The following is an 18,403-nucleotide window of genomic DNA, read 5'->3' on the forward strand; positions in this document are numbered from 1 at the left end:
TGTTCATAAAGTACACATTACAGACAGAACATATGTAGGTCCCCTGGTGGACACTCATAGCACTGCAGTTCAACATTTTCACCACAATCAAACGTCTCCATCGTATGTTTCTATAAACACAGATCAAACCAATAGATAGAACATGGATCTTCAAATCTTTGGTCACATGTTCCATCTGTAAAGTTGGTTTCAGATTTGACAGCTCTTACAGCGGTTTGGTTTCTGATCCAGGATTCAGTTGAATTGAATTCATGTAGATCATGAACATATAAAGTCAAACCAAAGTGGTCCCAGTATAGATCCTTGTGGAACACCGGTCCATGTGTCCACATCAGTGCATTTCTAGACTGTCTTCTGTCTGTTATGAATGAGTGTAAATGTTGGACTTCCTGTTGGGGTTTGTTCCAGTTCTGTCCAGACTGAACAGAACCATGTATCTGCAGCGATGCCCCAAACCAACTCCATATCAGAACATTCACACGTTGTTCTGTTTGTACAAGAATGTTGTGTTTTCAATCCTGTTTAGGTCCTGAAACATCAGATTAATTTTCCTAAAAGTACTAATTTGAATCCGCTTCATGGACTTTGACTCAGGTTCTATTAAATAAATGTGGAACAGACACCATCATTTGTTGAGGATCCTGACAGGAACCTTTATGTGCAGATACAGAGCAGAGTTCTGCTGGTCCTCAGAGTCTGTCAAACGTTCTACTGGTGCTGATTAATCCAACGCTGTGTTTGGTTCTGGATCCAGTTCTGATGAACCCGTGGACCTGATGGTAGATCAGGAACTGACACTGAACATCATGTTCTGTCGTCTCCTACAGTTTCTACCAGTGTCAGCTGCTCGTCTTTCAGACAGGGGAAGCTCAGTGTCGGCTTACATAAAAAAAAAAAAAAAAAAAAAGTCAAGTTATTTAAACATAAATTCGTCCCTCCGTTCCTTTTTAAGAAAATGGTCATATCGTACCAAGTAAACAAGAAAACATTGAAATTATGTTAAATTGAAACAAGGAAGTACAATGAGTGTGTTTTATTTACAGTGCAAGAAATGAACAGTTAATTTGGTAGTGGTTTCTGTGATTTCACAGCAGAATGTGTGACAGTATTAAACTGAACTGTGTCAGTGAAGGAGCAGATCTGAAAACAGCTGTCAATCAAACGGGATTCTGCCTTTTGACTGATCCTCCAATCAGCATGTGTAATCCTGGCATCCAGCCTGGCTGAGCTCCGCCCACAGCTCCATTCACCCCTAGAGATGCCCGGTGTCTGGGGGCGGGACAACATGGTGGCATTTCTCCAATTACCGTCCAGTTTTGAGGCAATGAAAAAACTGTTCCACTCAGTCCCATTGAAGTGCATGGACGCTGAGCGTCTACGGACAAATGCACTGAGCAGAGATGGAGGAGAAAACAGACACGAGAATGGAGGAGAAGTGAACAACATCCAGTCTGATGATTTGTGATAAAGCTGAATCTGAACGAACTCGTCTGTGAGATGAACGTGTTCTAACACATTTGGAGTCAATGAAATGTCAACACAACTGAACAGATTTAACCATTTAATTTTTGTAATTTTACAGGAAGCTGGGCTTCCACTGCAGTCTGAGAGAAATCACCACTGGTTTCTACCACCACTACCTCTGTTCCTACAACTTCATCCTCTGATCCTGGTTCCTCTTCAGTTCCTGGTTCTTCAGATCCTGGTTCTTCAATGTCCATTGTGAGGCTGTTCCTCCACCTGCTGGTCGTGAGTCCGTACTGCGTCTCCACTGTCCTGATGGTGTCAATCTACCGTAAAAGGAACACAGGTTCTCATATGTTCTATGTTCTTGTATGTTCTCAGTTCTTGTATGTTCTAGGTCTTCGTATGTTCTAGGTTCTGGTATGTTCTCTGCATGTTTCTGTGTCCAATCCCAGCGTTTAGTCCATCTCATCACATGGATGTCGGGTCTGATCGAATGACTGGTCGTTCTAGGTTCTAGGTCCTCATATGTTCTAGGTTCTCATATGTTCTAGGTCCTCATATTTTCTAGGTTCTTGTATGTTCTAGGTCCTCATATATTGTAGGTCCTCATAAACTACAGGTCAAAAGTTTTAGAACACCCCAATTTTTCCAGTTTTGTATTGAAATTCCAGCAGTTCCAGTCCAATGAACAGCTGGAAATGGTACAAAGGTAAGAGTGAACTGCCAGAGGAAAAAAAAAAAGGTAAGGTTAAACAAAACTGAAAAATAATGTACATTTCAGAATTATACAAAAAGGAGAACAAGAAATGGGTTAAAAACTTAAAGCAGTTCTGCAGCAGTGGAGGTTGATCAAGTCTGGAAAGTTGGTGCTACCAGTTCCTCCAGGTGTCCCAACGTTTGTGAATTCCTTCCACCCCCTGTGTCTGCAGAACAGGAGTGTGGAACACACTGTGGTACCAGACCCATGGAGCAGTACTGGAACAATATTGGACTGCAGACAGTAGTGTGTTAGTACAAAAATGGAAAAGAGGAAAAGACAATTAATGATAGAAGAGAGACAGAGCATCAGAGCACTGATAAATGTAGGTGTGTCCTCCAGAGAAATGTCCAAGAAAGTCCAGGTGTCAGTCAGTCCAGTTTCCTTCAGCATCCAAAGGCACTGAAACTGGACTGGAAATGCAGACAGAAGAGGTCTGGCAGTGACAGTGGTCGTAGTAAGACAGTCTGAGTTTCCAGTGGGAGCAGCAGACTGAACAGATGCAGGTCAAACACTGGTCGTGAACACCTGGACCTGAGCTGTGTTTGACTCCGCCCACAGGAAGAAGAGCAGCCGTCGCCATGGAAACCAGGCAGCGTCGCGTCGCAGACGAAGAGTACGACGACGTGGCTGCAGGCGTCGCCATTGAACACGACTTCTGAAGAGATGACATCGACTTTGACACCGAAATATGTTTTTATTTCTAATTTTACACTTTTCATCTGAAAAAGATTCTGAAAAACAAGAGTTTTTTCTTTTCTATAAATGATGTGATTTCCAAACTGAACAGAATTAGTTTGTAAATAAATGTTTCATAAACTCTTTAATATTTTTAATCTGGTTTTATCTGATGGTGATGTTTTAAATATTAAACTTTACTCATTTATTCTCATTATTCTATGTTGTTTTTTTTACTCCACCTTTCTGTTCAGTTGGAGTAAATCCAGTCTAAACCCACTGGAGTTTGTGTTCCATTCTTCATCAGCTGAACTCAGATCTCAGTCTGTGTGTGTGTGTGTTCACTTAAGGCCTGTTTGGGTCCAATACTGTTCTGAACCTGTGGAAATGTGGGAGAGTGGACACTGAGAATCCATCCACCACACAGCTGTGGACCGTCCACTGGACGAGTGGACACAAGGACTATTGGACAGGTGGACACTAGGGTAGACACAGTGAAAGGACAGGACTATTGGACAGGTGGACACTAGGGTGGACACTGTAAAAGGACAGGACTATTGGACAGGTGGACACTAGGGTGGACACTGTAAAAGGACAGGACTATTGGACAGGTGGACACTAGGGTGGACACTGTAAAAGGACAGGACTATTGGACAGGTGGACACTAGGGTGGACACTGTAAAAGGACAGGACTATTGGACCGGTGGACACTAGGGTGGACACTAGAAAAGGACAGGACTATTGGAAAGGTGGACACTGTAAAAGGACAGGACTATTGGACAGGTGGACACTAGGGTGGACACTGTAAAAGGACAGGACTATTGGACAGGTGGACACTAGGGTGGACACTGTAAAAGGACAGGACTATTGGACCGGTGGACACTAGGGTGGACACTGTAAAAGGACAGGACTATTGGACAGGTGGACACTAGGGTGGACACAGTAAAAGGACAGGACTATTGGACAGGTGGACACTAGGGTGGACACTGTAAAAGGACAGGACTATTGGACAGGTGGACACTAGGGTGGACACAGTAAAAGGACAGGACTATTGGACAGGTGGACAATAGGGTGGACACTGTAAAAGGACAGGACTATTGGACAGGTGGACACTAGGGTGGACACTGTAAAAGGACAGGACTATTGGACAGGTGGACACAGGGTGGACACTGTAAAAGGACAGGACTATTGGACAGGTGGACACAGGGTGGACACTGTAAAAGGACAGGACTATTGGACAGGTGGACACTAGGGTGGACACTGTAAAAGGACAGGACTATTGGACAAGTGGACACAGGGTGGACACTGTAAAAGGACAGGACTATTGGACAGGTGGACACTAGGGTGGACACTGTAAAAGGACAGGACTATTGGACAGGTGGACACTAGGGTGGACACTGTAAAAGGACAGGACTATTGGACAGGTGGACACTAGGGTGGACACTAGAAAAGGACAGGAGTATTGGACAGGTGGACACTGTAAAAGGACAGGACTATTGGACCGGTGGACACTAGGGTGGACACTAGAAAAGGACAGGACTATTGGAAAGGTGGACACTGTAAAAGGACAGGACTATTGGACAGGTGGACACTAGGGTGGACACTGTAAAAGGACAGGACTATTGGACAGGTGGACACTAGGGTGGACACTGGAAAAGGACAGGACTATTGGACAGGTGGACACTAGGGTGGACACTGTAAAAGGACAGGACTATTGGACAGGTGGACACTAGGGTGGACACTGTAAAAGGACAGGACTATTGGACCGGTGGACACTAGGGTGGACACTGTAAAAGGACAGGACTATTGGACAGGTGGACACTAGGGTGGACACAGTAAAAGGACAGGACTATTGGACAGGTGGACACTAGGGTGGACACTGTAAAAGGACAGGACTATTGGACAGGTGGACACTAGGGTGGACACAGTAAAAGGACAGGACTATTGGACAGGTGGACAATAGGGTGGACACTGTAAAAGGACAGGACTATTGGACAGGTGGACACTAGGGTGGACACTGTAAAAGGACAGGACTATTGGACAGGTGGACACAGGGTGGACACTGTAAAAGGACAGGACTATTGGACAGGTGGACACTAGGGTGGACACTGTAAAAGGACAGGACTATTGGACAAGTGGACACAGGGTGGACACTGTAAAAGGACAGGACTATTGGACCGGTGGACACTAGGGTGGACACTAGAAAAGGACAGGACTATTGGACAGGTGGACACTAGGGTGGACACTGTAAAAGGACAGGACTGTTGGACAGGTGGACACTAGGGTGGACACTAGAAAAGGACAGGACTGTTGGACAGGTGGACACTAGGGTGGACACTGTAAAAGGACAGGACTATTGGACAGGTGGACACTAGGGTGGACACTAGAAAAGGACAGGACTATTGGACAGGTGGACACTAGGGTGGACACTAGAAAAGGACAGGACTATTGGACAGGTGGACACTAGGGTGGACACTGTAAAAGGACAGGACTACTGGACAGGTGGACACTAGGGTGGACACTAGAAAAGGACAGGACTATTGGACAGGTGGACACTAGGGTGGACACTGTAAAAGGACAGGACTATTGGACAGGTGGACACTAGGGTGGACACTAGAAAAGGACAGGACTATTGGACAGGTGGACACTAGGGTGGACACTGTAAAAGGACAGGACTATTGGACAGGTGGACACTAGGGTGGACACTGTAAAAGGACAGGAGTATTGGACAGGTGGACACAGGGTGGACACTGTAAAAGGACAGGACTATTGGACAGGTGGACACTAGGGTGGACACTAGAAAAGGACAGGACTATTGGACAGGTGGACACTAGGGTGGACACTGTAAAAGGACAGGACTATTGGACAGGTGGACACTAGGGTGGACACTGTAAAAGGACAGGACTATTGGACAGGTGGACACTAGGGTGGACACTGTAAAAGGACAGGACTATTGGACAGGTGGACACTAGAGTGGACACTGTAAAAGGACAGGACTATTGGACAGGTGGACACTAGAGTGGACACTGTAAAAGGACAGGACTATTGGACAGGTGGACACTAGGGTGGACACTGTAAAAGGACAGGACTATTGGACAGGTGGACACTAGGGCGGACACTGTAAAAGGACAGGACTATTGGACAGGTGGACACAGGGTGTGAAGTGTCGTCTGTGATTCTGAAGGAGTTTGACCAACGTATGAACGAGTGGAAACGAAACCAACACAAGGAAATCTGGACGGAAATGACACGAACACAGACACAGATTTAAGATGACCTTTGACCTGCACTGTTTTTATTGGACTGTTCTGTCTTCTCTTTTCCTTCCTGCTCTTTTCTTTTTCTATCCTTTCTTTTTCCTTTTCTTTTCCTCTTTTTCCCTTCTTTTTTCTTTATTTCTGTTCTTTTCTTTTTTCCTTTCCTTTCCTTTTTCTTTTCTTTTTTCCTTTTCTTTCCCTCTTTTTCGTTTCTTTTCTTTTCTTTACCTTTCCTTTTCTTTTCCTCTTTTTCTCTTCTGTCCCTTTCCTTTCCTTTCCCTTTCCTTTCCTTTCCTTTTCTCTTCTTTCCTTTTCCTTTCCTTTTCTTTTCCTCTTTTTCTTTTCTTTCCTTTTTCTTTTCTCTTCTTTTCTTTTCCCACTTTTTCCCTTTCTTTCCCTTTCTTTTTCTTTTCTTTTCCTTTTTCTTTCCTTTCCTTTTTCTTTTCTTTTCTTTCCTTTTTCTTTTCTTTTCTTTGTCTTTTCTTTTCCTTGTCTTTCCTTTTTCTTTTTTTTTCTTTCCTTATTCTTTTCTTTTCTGTTCTTTTCTTTTCTTTTCCTTTTCTTTTCTTTTCTTTAAGTGCATTATCAGAGCTACCATTACTCTGAATCATAAATCATACATTTTTAATCTCACAGCTTTTCCACTTTTAGTCGTTTCTTTTCACACAGAGAAAAATCAGAGGAAACAAAACTGAAACACTACAGACACATGAAGACATTCGCTCCAGGTTTATCTGGAAATAATGGAATGGGAAAAATGGAAAACAGGAGGAATGTGTGGTACATGTTGTTACAGTTCAGAAGCTTCTGCTCCGCTGTTTGTTTGCTCTGACTTTTGTGGAGGTTTTGGTTCCATTTGCTGATTTGATGTTTTGTTAAGTTTTCCTACAATAAGGCTGAAACTCTGAGTATTATTGTGACATTATTGAGAAAAAAATATTGTGGAATAAATGTGAACCTTTCATGCAGTGTCTTGTGTTGAATTTATTGGAAAAATTGTGTAGTTTCAGAATTTAACATCCAAAAATGTGTATGACTTGTCCTTGTGTGACTTGTTGCATGATGTTTGCTGAAAAGTGGGCAAAAATTACCTTTTTTCAGTGACAAATAATTTGAAAATCCATATTAATCCTTTTGCTGCTTGTAAATGTTCACTGAACTTTCTTCCTTTTAACCTCAGAAGCAGAGCTTCTGGTCTGGCCTTTTGAATGAGGATCAGTTTCAGTGATTTCAGTTCAAAGTCAATGACGTCAGATCAGCCAGTTCCTCAGAAGACGTCCTGGGACAGTTGGGTTTGGATTTTTGGCTTCTATGTAAGAATTGGACTTCTAATTCTGTATGTAGAGTACATATGATCATAAATCTGTATGTATTCTACACCATTCTCTTTCTTTTTCTGTTGTGAATAAAGCATTACCCAACAATTAAGTCTATTCTAATATTAGATCAGTCAAATCATTACTTTTACTAACCCTACCCCATCAGTTTTTAGTTTGGGAAAAAATACAGACCACTGTAAAAAAAAAAAAAAAAAAAAAAAAAAAAAAACTTGCATTCACTCAGTTTTCAATATCTAGCACCAAAATTTAATCAATTCTGCCCACTTACATGGGCTACAATTAGTTTATATTATTTAGGCCCATTTACTTTCCTAAAGTGAGATCAAGTTTTTTTACGACCACATTTTCATATTGGTTTTTGAAACTGCCACCGATTTGTTAGATTTGGACTTTCTCTGTCAATGATGAAACCAATTTAAGCAGCCAGAGTCACTTTAGGAAGGCGTCTATAGATCCATTTATAGTTAAACTAATAAAACAACTTTTACACAAGTATATATACAGTATCAGTCCAAAGTTTGGACTCACCTTTTAATTTACATGACATGAGATGGACCACAGATGTCCAACCAGTGTTCAGCATCACTGGGAACTCTTTCAAGACTTTTGGAAAACATGTCAGGTGACTGCCTCATGAAGCTCATCGAGAGAATGCCAAGAATGTACAAAAGCAGTAATAAAAGCAAAATGTGGCTATTTTGAAGAATCTAAAATATGAAACATGCTTTGAGTTATGTCACACTTTTTTTAACTACATAATTCCATATGTGTTCATTCATAGTTCTGATGCCTTCAGTGAGAATCTACAATGTGAACAGACATGAAAATAAAGAAAAAGTAAGTGAGTCCAAACTTTTGACTGGTAGTGTGTATTTATTTATTTATTTATTTATTGCTTTATTACCTTCGCCAAGGACGTTATGTTTTTGCCAGGGTTTGTTTGTTTGTTTGTTTGTTTGTTTGTCTGTCCGTTAGTGTGCAACATAACTCAAAAAGTTATGGACAGATTTTGATGAAATTTTCAGGGTTTGTTGGAAATGGGATAAGGAAGAAATGATTAAATTTTGGTGGTGATCAGGGGTGGGGGGGCCCACGGGGGGGCCCATTTCCAACAAACCCTGAAAATTTCATCAAAATCTGTACATAACTTTTTGAGTTATGTTGCACACTAATGGACAGACAAACAGACAGACAAACAAACAAACCCTGGCAAAAACATAACCTCCTTGGCATGGGGGGGCCCACGGGGGTGCACTGATCAGCCTTGGCGGAGGTCTGCGCTCTCCGAGTGCTTTTCTAGTTGTTTTATTGTTTTAGTTTTAGGTTTTTTTTAATTTTTTTTTTATTTCAGACTGACTGAATAGGGCTCAGATGCCCAGACCAAAGCCATCCAGGGGTGGAGGAAGGAAGTCCTCCTGGGGAGGAGTCAGAGCTCACAGATGAAGACAAGAAAGCATGTTAGGTTTGATTTTTGACAGAAATTAAATGGTTAAATCCAGTCGTGCATAGGCCAAATTTCATGTTTTTTTTTGTTTGTTTCAACCTTGTGTCAATAAAGGCTCAGTGATTTGAAAACCACAAAAGATTTTGCATAAATGATTTCAGATTCAGATTCCTGAGAAAATTTGACCCTAAACTGATATATTTTCAGTCCAGAACCAAGTACTTGAATTTTTGCCCTTAATGTCACTAAAATGCAACTCAGACCTTGAACCTTGTCATACTCTGTTTTTTTTTTGGCCTAAATGAATGAAATAATTGACGTCACAGCTAAAAACTAAACACTAATAAAAACTCCGCTGAACATGAACCTCTGGGCTGACGCGTGTGTCTACTGTCGTCATGATGGCGTCTGCAATGACAACAGACGACTGAGTGTTAATTAGAAATTATCACCACAGCGTCGCTCTGTCCTGTCGCCTCGTCATCGTCACCCCCTCCGGGTGTCACTGGGGGGGTGGGGGGATGGGGAGGGTGGGGCTTGGAGACATCCATCAGATCAGACATACAACACATACCACATTCACCCCCATTTTATGTTTCTATTCAAGAACATATGACTTCCTTTCTATTTACTATTATTTATGAACTTATTTCAGGGGCCACATTCAGCTCAATATGACCTGAAGTGGTCTGGACCAGTTAAAGGAATAACAGTGAAAAAAAAAAGAATTACATTATGAAATGTAATTATGTTTACAAAAGTGTCCTTAAAAATGTGAATAACATGAACAACCTGAAATGTAAGAATATTAGGTGCAATTTTAAGAATATTCTGCCTCAGTTTATCATTTCACATGTTCATTCTAACTTACAGATCACAGTGGATCTACAAATACACAAAACATTTAGTAAAAAGCAGAGTATTGTTCAAATGACACTTCTCTTTAGACATTTCAGGTTCTTCATATATTTTTTTGAAAGGATAGTTTGTAAATGTAAACAATTTCATCTAATTTAACTTTTTTTTTTTTACACTAAAACAAAGACAAACATTTGAAGTTGTGAATTCCCTGGACTGGTGGAGAATTGTTGCTGATGTGCCCTTAAACAAGGCACTTAACCCCCCCCACCCCATTTGCTCCCCAGACACAGAACATGGTGAGCCCACTGCTCCTAGCATCCAGTGTGTGTGATGCATGATCTAGAGATGGGTTAAAGGCAGAAGAGCAGTTTCAGTGTGTGGTGAATATTTACATGAGTGACAAAAGAAAGATTCTATTCTGTTCTGTTCTATTCTATTCTATTCTATTCTACTCTATTCTATATGGAGCTGGATAAATATTAAAGGCACAGGTTTTTGCTGCCTTGTGTGTGATACAGACATTTGAAGGACTGCAGAATGAACATAAAACACATGATTAACCTGTTGAAAATATCACTGTAACAAAACTTAGTCCTGGGTTTTACATAGAAACTGCAGATGTACAGTTTAGAATAACAAAAACAAAAAAATCATTTTTACAACCCCCCACACATCAAAGACTAATCTAAATCTATCTAAAAATTAGTCATCGTATATCAAATAAAACAGTGTTTTTCAACCTTTGGGTCATGGGGCCACCTGAAACTTCTAGTAACTGAAAAAAAAATGTAAATAAATTACTAACTAGAAGCACTCGGAGAGCGCAGACCTCCGCCAAGGCTGATCAGTGGGCCCCCCCGTGGGCCCCTCCACCCCCGATCACCCCCAAAAATGAATCATTTCTTCCTTATCCCATTTCCAACAAACACTGAAAATTTCATCCAAATCTGTCCATAACTTTTGGAGTTATGTTGCACACTAACGGACAGACAAACAAACAAACAAACCCTGGCAAAAACATAACCTCCTTGGCGGAGGTAATAAAACATATTTTTTAATGATTTAATATAGATTTCATTCTAATTAAAACGCTGCACATTTTTCCTCAGAAAAATCCAGTTTAGATCAAATGCAGGATATAACATCTGAGAGGGCGTGTCTTGATCATGTGACTGCATGCGTTAGGACGCTTCAACCTGCCTGGACATCAGCTGAAACTGGACCGAACAGAGAATGGACAGATTTGTTCACCCGCCTGGACCCTCCAAGAAAAAAGTCTGTGTTTTGAACGTCTGGGGTCGACAGAAATGCATGATGTTAAAATGGGCTCATGAGCCAAAAAAGGTCGGAACCAGTGAAATAAAAGAAAGAAAAGTGTGTGTGATGCAGAAAACAGCAGGGTCAGGCGCTCACATCAGTCGTCTCATATCTGCTCAAACACTTCACCTCTGTCATCATTCTAATACCTCAGTCTTTCCAGGTGGAGTAGGTCTGCCTGCTCCTCCATCCAAAGGTCAAACGTGGACACTGAACAGTTCTTCACACTCTCAGGATCTGCTTTTTAGCGATCACCAAACAAAACCAAACAGCTGCTTTCTCATATTTATTGGCAGATGGTAAAGAACTAGAAGATCCAGTGATGGCAATGAGTGGATCTGGACCCCAGTGTTGACCAAAAACCACTGAAAAACTATGAAAAAATACTCTGTCAGAATGAGTCCAGTTTAGTGCATGAGCAGAAGTTTAGAATTATTTATACCAGCAGATGGCGCAACAACCCACTGACTGGATTCTGTTTTCACTGTAGAAACTCATCATGTTCAGTCCAACATTTACTTTGTATTAATCCAGATATTCTGTTATATAATGTATAATATAATGTATAATGTTTTTAATGGTGATAAATAAATAGCACCCATACATGTAGAAAAAAATAATTCACAGACAAAGAGGAGGGAGGCGAAGCAAGGAGTGAGAACAAACGACCATGTGTGTTTTTAACGCACAGTACAGACACTTTCATACAAACATTTCTCAACCTAGGAGTTTATTTTCACCACTGAAAAGTCAAAATAAATAAATATATAAATATAATTTAAAGATAAATAAATAAATAGGCTAAATAAATAAAGTTGCAGCAGTGCTGTGATGGTGAGGTGAGGCAGAGGGGGCAACAGCATTAATGTAAATAAACTGTACTTTGAATCTCATTTGGTTATTTTCATTTATTTACTTATTTATTTTTATTAACCCCCGTTTTCCTCTTTTTTTCTTTTCTTTCTCTTTTCTCTCTCTCCTTTTCCTTTGTCCTCATCTCACTTACTTTCAGCTACCTAATGATTGTACTAGGTCATATCCCTGACTTTCATTTTTTCCCCCCTTTTTTAATCTTATTTGATTTGATTTTTATTTATTTATTTTTCTTGAGAAGCTCACATCACAACAGTCACACCACATACACATCTTACACACTCCACCACACACAGAACATTTACAAAACCAGGACAGGACATTGATTTTTATGACTGACTGGCATGTGTTTCTTTTGTATATTACATGCCATATATCTTAAACCCCCATTATGATGATGTAATGTAAATATTGTATAATACTGTACATAAATCTCTCTGTCACTTGGTGTCGCTTCAATAAAGGTTAAAAAAAAAAAATCCAGATAATCTTCCAGATCCTGATATTTTTGTTCAAGCTGAAAAGAGAAGGGAAGGGCAGTCAGTGATCAGAAATTATTCTTACAATAAAAAAAACAACAAAAAAACCTGTAACTTTATAACAGGGTCGGTTGTGGAGGAAGAATTCAGATCCTTAGTTTTACAGCCACGTAAAACTATTCAGTTAAGATAAAAACACATGCCTCTTGATTAAAAGAGCAAAAATGATCAGCAGTAAACTGTTCCAGAAGTATAAGTGTGGTCCGTTTTATGCCTGAAATGATCAGATTATTAGCACAGTTTCTGGAGGCAGAGTTTATTCTGTTTAAAGGACATAAAGCTGTGATTCATAAATCTGTTATTATTGGTGTCATAGTTAAAGAGTTTATAGTTTGGATGAACTATAGCAGGGCTGTCAAACTCATTTAGTTCAGGGGCCAGATTCAGCAAAATGTGATCTGAAATGGGCCAAACCTGTGAAATAATAACATAATAATATATAAATAATGTCAACTCCAAACTTTTCTCTATGTTTTAGAGCGAAAAAGTTAATTTACATAATGAACAGGTTTACATCTACAAACTATCCTTTCAAAAGATGTGAACTGTTATGACCCTGGGTCATAATTTGTTTATTTACATGTATATATATCTATATGATTGTGTTTAGTGTGTGTTCTCCTCCCGTCCTGTAGGTGTGCTGTGCCCTTTTGTGTCTGTTTGTTTTACAGGAAGCTGATTGGTGGAGCATGATCGCCCGGCCCCTTTAAACGGCCCTGGGTCCAGCTGTTCACTCTCTCTCTCTCTTGCCTCCTGCCAGCTTCCATCCGTGGGTTCCTGTTTGTCATATTCAGTCTTGGTGTGTTCGTGTGTTTAGTCGAGTTTGTACATAGTTGTAAATAGAGTTTTTGTGAATGGATCCTTCTCTGGTAGGGGAGGTCGGCTCTTTTGTTTTCCCGTTTTCTCCTGTTTTTGGTTAGGGAGTTTAGGTAAGTTTTCGGTATTTTATTTCTTCCATTTATTTTGAAGTAGGTAATTTAGTTTGAACTCCCAAAGAAGATATTTAGTTTGTTGTTTTAGCCACACCCTCCCCTAACCCTTCTTTAGTTGATTTAAAAATAAATACTGTGAACTTTAGTTTTTTTGACTGACATGTGTGTTTGGGAGCTGGGAGGGGACAAAGTGAGCAGATTATGTTCACCCTGGTGAACCCCTAGGCTGGAGCGTAACAGAATAACATGAAAAAACTGAAAAAATAAGTGTAATTTTAACAATATTCTGCCTCAGTTTATCATTTACACACGTACATTATAACTGACAGATCACAGTGGATCTACAAACACACAAAATGTTGAGTAACAGGAAGAATATTGTTAAAATTGTACATACTTCTCTTAAGACATTTCAGGTTATTCACATTTTTTTGCAAAATTATACTTTGTTTTAGTGTAAATGCATGAAAACATTTACATTTACAAAGAGAAACATTTGAAGTTGTTATTATTTATGTTATTGTGATAGTTTTTTACTGGTCTGACCCACTTGAGATTGAATTGGTCTGAATGTGGAACCTGAACTAAAAGGGTTGTTAATATCTTAGTGTAATTTTTGCATTTCACAAATTCATCCTACGGACCAGATTGGACCCTTTGGCGGACCGGATTTGGCCCTCGGGCCGCGTGTTTGACCCCTGTGAACTATAGAGTGATCAGAACATTAGTTGAATTACAGTCATGTGGGAGGTTTAGAGGGAAAAATCACTGTTATCAGCTCATAGATGTGAAATGTGAGTTAACCACGACAGTAGTAGATAAAAAGGAAAGAGGAAACAATTTATTTAACCTTAAAATCTACATCTGAACTAAGTAAAACTCTCAAAAACTGTGGTGTGAAACTGTAGTGGGGTAAAAAGTACAATATTAACCCTTAAAGACCCAAACATCCACAATATCCACCAAAACCATCTACTGATCTAAACTGTTTAACACCTGTTGGTCCATTAATCCTAACAATCCATGTCAATAATTGGTGTAAAATACAGTTCTTCATCTTTTCATGGTCATCAGATATGACCATATTTGGACGTTCAGAGGCTTCGTAGTTACCATGGAAACACCGTCATCTTCTACAACATTGATTCTCCAGTAAAACCCATAGAGTTGGATCAGTGACAGTGGATGGACACACTGGGTTTATGTTCAAATAATGAGAGATTTGATGAAAAAAATCCCTTTTTCTTCAGTTTTCTCTGTTTTGATCTAATACCCTTTAACCCATAAAGACCCAGAGCTACTTTTGGGGAAGTTCCCAAATCATTATTATTTTAATTTTTTTCTCTATTTAAACTTTGTTAATTGATTTATCACCATTTATTTTAATATTATCCTCTGAATTTAGCATTTTTTCTGTGGTATTTTCAGATATTTAATTTACAGGTCATGTTCTTTAATCATCATGCAGATTACATTTGAGGGTTATTGTCACAAAAACTGAAGGAAAAGTAACTTCTTTTTGTTTTTCTTAACAGTTCCATTTGTAGATTCATTTGTTCACCAGTGTATATCTGAGTCATTATGGGTTAAATTCACTCAACTTTTATGAACATCTACATGATCGGTGAATTAAATGTAGGAAAATACATGATTTACACTGAAAAATGCAAAATACAGAGGCTAGTATTATAATAAATGCTGCTTAATCACCAAGGTTATTATCGTTAACAAAAACTAACAAAATGATGAAAACTAGAATTGTAAAAACATTTGTGTTAACTGAAATAAATAAAAACTGTAATTAAAAGAAAAAACAATAACTGAAACAGTATTGTGCGATTACAAAACTAACTAAAACATATGAAATTTATGGATAAAATTCCCTTCATTTTCGTTTTTGTCAATGTCAGATTGATATGAAATTGATTTATTTTTAATTTATTTCGCTCGAGCAATTTTAGCTGCTGGCACCATATGACACTTAATGGTCCGTCACTTGTGTTCACTTGTGGTTTCCAGTCGTCTTCTGGTCCCCAGAGTCCTGTCTGGGATTTATTTTAATACGACAAAGAAGAAGAGAAAAGATATGAAAAAACTAAAACTAAACTAAAACTAAGCATTTAGAAAAGACAAAAACTAATAAAAACTATCAAACCTGCTCTAAAAACTAATTAAAACGAACTGACTTATGGGAAAAAAAAGTGAAAACTAAGTAAAACTAAATGATAATGAAAATCTAAAACTATGAGAACCTTGTTAATCACAGCTGAGGCTAAATGTAGAGAAATATTCACTTGGACACAAAACATATCTCTGGGTGTTTTCAGGTTAAATTGACATAAATGGGAAATATTCACATGTAAATGCTTCAGATTTCCATAAACCTTCAGATCTGCTTCTGTCTCAGCCTTCAGCAGCGAATATGTGACTGAATACAGACTGAACTGAAGCCTGCACTAGTCCAAGCTTCACCTTTTCTGCAGGTAAACATGATCCTGTGCTGCCATCTGGTGCATGTATGTAGAACTACCTCAGGTTTAGGTCCATTCAACTCATTCCAGGCCTTAGAGCAGGCATGTCCAAAGTCCGGCCCGGGGGCCAATCACGGCCCGCGGTCAGATTTTATACGGCCCACAGCTTGGGTTTTATATTATATTATTTATGGCCCGTTTGGACTGTTGAACAGACTACATGAATCATAAAAGGTTCAAAATGCAGTTTCTCTGTTCACCTCATGGTGGCAGCACCACTAACTCTATCTGGCTCTGTGACCTCGCCGTGAACCTTTTTCGCTAATTTCTAACCACGGCGCCTGTAAATAAAAAAACGAAAGTTGACAGTGAGGGCCGCCGCTTCCAGGAGAGATGGGAATTACAATTTTTTTTCACTGAAAATCGAGGTGATTGTGTTTGCCTAATTTGTCAAGAGACTGTTGCCTTGTTTAAGGAATTCAATGTAAAGAGACACGAGCAGACAAAACATGCTAACGCATACGACAAGCTAGCAGGGAATGAGCGCTCCGAAAAAGTGAAGCAAATTCCAGCTGCTTTAAACTCAACAGTGACTCTTCATTTGAACCTGGGAGTTCAATGAATTCACCACCAAGGCAGGCTGCCAAGTTGCCAGGTTAGTTGCCTGTCACTGCTGGTGTTGTGTACTTGTAGATGTGACACAGAATATTACTTTCTGAATGATTTTGTGAAAGACAAGAGTAAGAGTCATATGTTTTCATCTTAAACGTTAACAGACTTTGCATTGCTGAGTAATATATGAGTAATGATTACTCATATAAGTCATGTTTAAAATGAATGTGGGGTTAAGATTTTTATCAACTTGGAAGTTTAAGATACTCTATACAGTTTGCTCTATGTTATCTGACTCCAGATGTGAAAGGAAGGCAGAACTGTTTTGTTTTGTTTTTTTAATTTGTTCACACCTGAGTGGCGTAGATTTGGTTACATTGCCATTTTAAAAAAATGATATTGTGACAATGAAAATAAAATTGTTGTAGAACAGCGCATTTATATGTAATTTTTACTGTTTAAAAAATGTCTGAAGGGACCACTGGCCCCTGGCAATGTCCACATTATCAGATCTGGCCCTCTTGAAAAAAAGTTTGGACACCCCTGCCTTAGAGCACAGGTGTCCAACATGAGGCCCAGGGGCCAAACCCAGCCCACTAAAGGCTCCAGTCTGGCCTGTGGGATGAATTAGTGAAATACAAAAATTACACTGAAGAAACTAACAATTAATGGTGTAAAAATCATTTTAACCCTTTCATGCATAGTGGTCACTATAGTGGACAGTTGTTCTCCAGCTGTTCTCTTGTATTTTCATGGGTTTTGTTGTTTCAGTTCCATATCAGCCGACACAGTGGACGCTTATGCACCATCCCATACACTGACATTCAGACCATTACTGTAACTTTTCTGTTCTTGATAAACCTGATCTGCACTAACATGTTTGAGAGTAAATCAATTACAAATTGTTATTAGACTGTAATTAACAAATCAACAAAAAGTCTTTTTTTTTTTTTTTGCATATTATCTCCATGAAGTGAGTAATAACTAGTATTAGAGTATGTTAAATGTGAGAAAACATCAGATTAGCAGCATTAAAAATGTTTTTATTTCAGAGTTTTCACACAGTATGTCACTTTCTGATGACGGGTTTCAAATAGATGTTTCTTTGCTTCAAAAATTAAACATATGATGTCCATCTGAATAGACATTTTTGTAAGTCCATGGAAAAATAGGTTCATTACAAAAAACCTCAATTGCATTGTTTTGTTTTGTTTTTTTCAGATGCTTAAAGAGGAAAAAAATCACTCAAGAATAAAATATTGACTAAGGTTCTCATAATTCATGCATGAAAGGGTTAATTCAGTTCCACATACAGACCAATTGGATCTCAGTTGGGTCAGATCAGTAAAACAATATCATAATAACTTGTAAATAATGACAACTGCAGATTTTATCTTTGTTTTACTGAGAAAAGTCAAATTACATGAAAATGTTTATATCAACAAACTATCCTCTTACAAAAAATGTGAGTAATCTGAACAAACATGAACAACCCATCATGTCTTAGAGACGTAAAAACAATGTTACCAATATACTGCCTGTTACTAAATGTTTTGTGAATTTTTAATTGTAATCTAAGTTGTAATGCACATATGTAAACGATAAACTGATAAACTGAGGCAGAATATTGGTAAGATCGCACTTAAGACATTTAAAGTTGTTCATGTTATTCAGATTTTTAAGGAAATGTTGTAGATGTGAACATTATCATAATGTCATTTGACTTTTTTCACTGTTATTATTTTACTGGTTCAGCCCACTGCAGATCATACTGGGCTGAAAGTGGAACTGAACTAAAAGGAGTTTGACAGCCTGGGCCTAGAAGGTGTGTGTATGTGCATATGTATAAATAATT

At 39.0% G+C, this 18,403-nt stretch overlaps 1 protein-coding gene across 1 annotated transcript in view; it reads left to right on the forward strand.

Moving 5' to 3' along the window:
- LOC115421075 (low affinity immunoglobulin gamma Fc region receptor II-like) overlaps positions 1-18,403 on the forward strand; it is a 299,216-nt gene that overhangs the window by 4,207 nt on the left and 276,606 nt on the right. The window lies entirely within an intron of this gene.

Source organism: Sphaeramia orbicularis, chromosome 6, assembly GCF_902148855.1.
Source record: "Sphaeramia orbicularis chromosome 6, fSphaOr1.1, whole genome shotgun sequence".
NCBI lineage: Eukaryota > Metazoa > Chordata > Actinopteri > Kurtiformes > Apogonidae > Sphaeramia > Sphaeramia orbicularis.